The 5,740-nt window shown below is 46.1% G+C and overlaps 1 non-coding gene across 1 annotated transcript; it reads right to left on the reverse strand.

Moving 5' to 3' along the window:
- Nucleotides 1-2,094: 2,094 nt before the first annotated feature.
- LOC119471495 lies at nt 2,095-2,257 on the reverse strand. Its single transcript, XR_005200565.1, has one exon. It is a non-coding gene; the product is annotated as a U1 spliceosomal RNA (small nuclear RNA).
- Between the last annotated feature and the right edge of the window lie 3,483 nt (nt 2,258-5,740).

Consider the following 5,740-nt stretch of genomic DNA (forward strand, 5'->3'; position numbering starts at 1 on the left):
ATAACAGAAGCAAAACAGTTTGGTACTGAAAGGAACTGTTGAGAATCTTAGCTGCCTCTGTCACTCCCTAGCATCATATATACTCTGAAGTGCTGCTTTTGCCTCGCTTTGCTTTGTCTTTTCTTTGGTCTTTCTTCCCAACTGGGACAGGGGACAAAGGACACTGTTTTGCTCCCTGTTTTATCTCCAGCACCTAGTCTAGAATTTGGCATACTGTGGGACAGAAGGCATGGGGCAGATGCTCAAATATTTGCTGAGTGAGTGACAATGAACCTTTTCAATCAGATAGGTAAAGAACCAAATGAGATAAGATTCCAGATGTAGGAAGAGCCAGACACCCCCAGGCTGAACACACTCAGGAGCTGGGTGCTTTTGGCAACATCACATTTCTCTGATCCTATTTTCTCATTTGGAGAAGGGAGGCGATAAGACCTTCCACACAAGGCTATTGTGAAGAGGAAATGCAGCAACATATGTGAGTTGCGGAGCGCAGTGCTTCACACACAATAGGTGGTCGGTCAGCGGAAACTTTCATCACGGCGGCTTCGCTGCAAAGCACCGTGTGTAAATCTAAGGTACTCTTGCTATTAAAGCCTTGTTTTCTGTTTTGTTCTGTTTTTCTTTTTTGGTTTTGTTTTTTTAATGAGACAAGATCTCACTTTGTCAACCAGGCTGGAGTGCAGTGTCATGATCTCGGCTCACTGCAGGCTCGACCTCCTGGTCTCAAGTGATCCTCCTACTTCAGACTCCCGAGTAGCTGGGACTACAGGCACGTGCCACCACACCTGGCTAATTTTTAAGTTATTTGTAGAGATGAGGTCTCCCTATGTTGCCCAGGCTGGTCTTGAACTCCTGGCCTCAAGCATCCCCCTGCCTTTGTCTCCCAAAATTCTGGGATTACAGGCGTGAGTCACCACATCGAACTTTAAAGCCTTATTTCTTTTCTTTTCTTTCTTTTTTTTTTTTTTGAGACAGAGTCTTGCTCTGTCGCTCAGGCTAGAGTGCAGTGGGGTGATCTCAGTTCACTACAACCTCTTCCTCCCAGGTTCAAGCCATTTTCCTGCCTCAGCCTCCCAAATAGCTGGGATTATAGGTGCATGCCACCATACCCAGCTGATTTTTGTACTTTTAGTAGAGACCAGGTTTCACCATGTTGACCAGGCTGGTCTAGAACTCCTGACCTCGTGATCTGCCTGCCTCGGCTTCCCAAAGTGCTGGGATTACAGGCATGAGCCACCGCGCCTGGTGGAACTAGCATTTGAGTTGGCGTCAGGAGCTGCATGTTAGGCCTGGGGTATTCTAGTGGTCCATGACAGCATCAAGGCCACTCACATATAAATACAACATAAGTAAAGACAATGGGTTTATTAGGATAAGGTGGCTTCAAGACAAGCGTCTTAGCCCAGGTGACCATAGCAACTCTTTTTTTCTTTTCTTTTTTTTTTTTTTTTTTTTTTATGGTGTCTCACTCTGTTGCCCAGGCTGGAGTGCAGTGGCTTGATCAGCTCACTGCAACATCTGCCTCCCAGGTTCAAGCAATTCTCCTGCCTGAGCCTCCCCAGTAGCTGGGATTACAGGCATGTGCCACCATGCCTGGCTAATTTTTGTATTTTTAGTAGAGATGGGGTTTCACCATGTTGGCGAGGCTGGTCTCAAAATCCTGACCTCAAGTGATCCACCCCCCTTGGCCTCCCAAAGTGCTGGAATTACAGGCATGAGCCACCACGCCCGGCATAAATCTTTAGCCACTATTTATTGTGCTCGCTTTACAGATGAGGAAACAGGCTGAGCGAGGAAACTCTGGTCTAGTGAGAATTTGTAAACGGCAAAGTGAAGTTTCAGGGAAGAGATGTTTCCAAGCCACATTCTCATTTCACAATCAAATAAAATTCAAAATAAATTCTCAAAAGAAACCTCAAATTTTTGACTTCTTGAAAAATAGCTATTATTTCTAAACATCCCCTGAATCAGAGGAAAATCGGAACCAAAATGGAAACTTACCTAGCATCATAAAAAGCAGACACTGTTCACACCAAACTGTGTGAGACATAGCTAATATTGCCCACAGAGGAAAATGTAGTCTTTTTTTTTTTTTAGGGGAAAGTGCGAACGCAGTCCCCCACTACCACAAATTATGCAGTCAAGTTTCCCACATTTCGGAAATTGCGGGGGTCAGCACATCCAGAGTGCAATGGATAAGCCTGGCGCTGGGAAAACCACCTTCGTGATCATGGTATCTCCCCTACCAGGCAAGTACGAAAATGTAGTCTTAAAGACATTTGTTATTTAAAAATATTGAAAACAAAATGGATTAAGTATTTAACTCAAGAAAATAGAAAATACAATTTTAAAGCCAAAAGAATAGGAATAAGAAATGGAAGGTAAACTCTGCAACTAATGAAATAGAAAAAACAAATGAGTGGAAGTGATAAATAAAATGAAAAAGGCGTTATTTAAAAAGAAAGCACCAGAAGACAGATAGATCAGGAGATAGATAGATCCTGCCTAATCTGATTAAGGCAAAGAGCAAAAAGAGCAAGATTAGGAATAAGTAAGGAGACAGAATCGTGAAATCATTATTAAGCCATTCAACAAATAGATAACACCCACGATGCATTGGTTTCTGGTTTAGATGCTTCATGTAACAGAGGTGAGCAGGCAGACACGATTCCGATCCTTCATGGAGTTTATTCTGATGGGAGGAGACAGGAAATCAACCAGTAAAGTTATAAGATAGTTTCAAACAGCAAAAAGTGGTTTAAAAGGAAGGTAACATGTGAGGAATGTGGAACCTTTTAGATCAGTGACGAGGGAAGATCCCTCTGAGGAGGTGACGTGTCAGATGAGACTTGAAAGATGTAGAGTCGTCAGCCATGGGAAGATCTGAGGGAAAAGAACGTCAGGCAGTGGGAACAGAAAGAACAAAGGCCCTGTGGTAGAACAGAGCTGCCTCAAGAAAGAGAAAACACTGAAAATCATGATGGACTGTTCAAGAGAGAGAAAGAGCGGTGGCTCACGCCTGTAATCCCAGCACTTTGGGAGGCCAAGGTGGGTGGATCACGAGGTCAGGAGTTCAAGACCAGCCTGGCCAAGATGGTGCAACCCTGTCTCTACTAAAAATACAAAAATCAGCCGGGCATGGTGGCAGGTGCCCATAATCCCAGCTACTCGGGAGGCTGAGGCAACAAATTGCTTGAACATGGGAGGCTGAGGTTGCAGTGAGCTGAGATCATGCCACTGCGCTCCAGCCTGGGTGACAGAACAAGACTCTGCCTTAAAAAAAAAAAAAAAAAAAAAAAAGCCCGGGTGCAGTGGCTCACATCTGTAATATCAGCACTTTTGGAGGCTGAGATGGGTGGATCATGAGGGGTCAGGAGTTCAAGAACAACCTGGCCAATATGGTGAAACCCCATCTCTTCAAAAAATTAGCCGGACATGGTGGCATGTAGTCCCAGCTACTCAGGAGGCTGAGGCAGAAGAATCGCTTGAACCCAGGATTCAAAGATTGCAGTGAGCCAAGATCATGCCACTGCACTCTGGCCTGGGCGACAGAGCAAGACCTCAAAAAAAAAAAGAGAGAGAACTGAAGCACAGCGAAGGGAAAGATCATTGGCAGAGGCAGGGATCACTCAGGATTTTATTCTGAGTGTGTTTTGATCTGGGAGGGCATTCAAAGGGTTTCGAGCAGTGGAGTGAAGTGATCTGATTTCTGTGCTGGGAGAGCCCCTCTGGCTTTAGGTTCCTGGTGGAGATTGGACTCTGCTGGTGAAGGGCCAAGCATGGATGCTGAGCTCCAGTGAGGCATCCAGCTGAGAGGTGATGGGTTGGCTCCAGGTGGTGGAAGTGAAGAGTAGTGGACCACAGTGGAGACTGTAGTCCACCACCTCGATTCCCCTTCAGGACAGAGGCTACAGGATTCACCTTCAGCCAAGGAGAACGACCTCGCCTAATACTGCCTCCTTCACAGGGGCAGCCCCCCGTCTCATGGCCCTGATGTGGGCAACTCAGAAGGGCTGTCTCAGCCTCTGAGCTCTGCTGAGGCCTCTGGTGTGTCTGCATTCCAGCCCCAACATCCCCTGCGCCCCTCCCTGCCCACCCTACCCACTTCACAGGTGCTATGCGGGAGAGTGCTCCCTGGTAAATCGCCTGGGTTCTCAGCTCTCTTTCTGAGTCTCTTTCCCAGGGAACCCAACCAAAGACACTAACGGATCAGAAGAGCAGTACAAATAGAATGTGCCACTCAGTGGCAAGTCCTTGCTCCACAGATGATGATTCAGGGAAGGTTCCAGAGCCTCCAGCAGGTCACAGAACCTCTGGCAGAACTGAGGTGACCCCGGCTCTCCTCTTCACAGCTCTATTTCTCTTCCACCTGCAAACCAAGAGAGTCACAATGGAAGGGCCCAAGGTTTACAAAACCCAGAAATGTGTCAGCAGGGCAGGAAATTGCCACTCTTATTGCTGCGAGTCTTCGTGGCTTTGGTTGCAATTGCGTGGGAGTGTGCTTTTTAGTTTGACAGTGCGCTCTTATAATTGGAGGATTAGGTCATGGGCATTCAAATCAGTCCCTCCCGAGAGACACTGCCAGTCTAGTTTCTGGTAAGCTTCAATTTCCCTGTCGCCGCAGAGCTCCAGCTTTACATACTTCCGAAACCTTGGCCAGGAACAGTGACCTGAAACAGTGAAACTGTTCTCCTATTCTAAATTTGAACCGTTCAGCCCTCTGGGTCTGCAGCTTTCTGCTTCTCACTTGCTGGCTTCTTGGGTCAGAGTGGGGCTGCTTTCATTCACTCATTCGCTCACTCAGTCATGTTATTTATTCATCAGACATCTCTGATGTTGCTGACCAGGGGCTCAATGTCTAGACAGAGAGAGGAAGATGACCCTGCCCTCAAATGGCTCATGCCCAGCTTGGGGAGACAGATGATCTTCCTAATGTTTCACTATGGATGACTTATCTTCTTTGGGACCAGTTCAGAATGCTTTGAATGTCCCAAAGCAGAGTTTGCTATTCCCTAGGCAGTGTGCAGCCAAGTTAGGTTCTTGAATAGGAGAGTGGCCTAATTAAAGGTGTACTTTAGGTTTGTTTATCTGGTTGCATATCCATTCATTCATCCATCCACCCACTCATCCATCCATCCATCCATCCATCCCATTTATCCATCCATCTTATCCACTCATCCATCCATTTATCTCATCCATTCAACTATCCATCCCATCCATCCCATTCATCCATCCATCCCATCCATCTCATTCATCCATCCATCCATTCATCCCACTGATTCATCCATCTATCCATCCATCCATCCATTCCTCCCATCCATCCATTCACCACATCCAACCATCCACCCATCTATCTTTTGGTCCAACCATCCATTCATCTCATTCATCCATCCATCTATCCATCTCATCCATCCATCCATTCATCACATCCATCCATCCCCACCCATCCATCCATCCATTCATCCATCCATCCATTCATCCATCCATCCATTCATCCTATCCATCCTATTCATCCATCCATCTTCATCTCTCAACTGTCCACCTATCCATCCATCCCATCCACTCACCCATCATCCATCTATCCATCTTACCACTCATCCATTCACCCATCCCAGCTATCTATTACCCATCCATCCATTCATCCATCCACTTCATCCATCCATTCATCTCAACCAACCATTTATTGCATCCATCCATGGTGAGGTTTCTTTTTTTCTTTTTCCTTTTTTTTTTTTTTTTT

This window comes from Cebus imitator, unplaced genomic scaffold, assembly GCF_001604975.1.
Source record: "Cebus imitator isolate Cc_AM_T3 unplaced genomic scaffold, Cebus_imitator-1.0 Scaffold62, whole genome shotgun sequence".
Taxonomy (NCBI): domain Eukaryota; kingdom Metazoa; phylum Chordata; class Mammalia; order Primates; family Cebidae; genus Cebus; species Cebus imitator.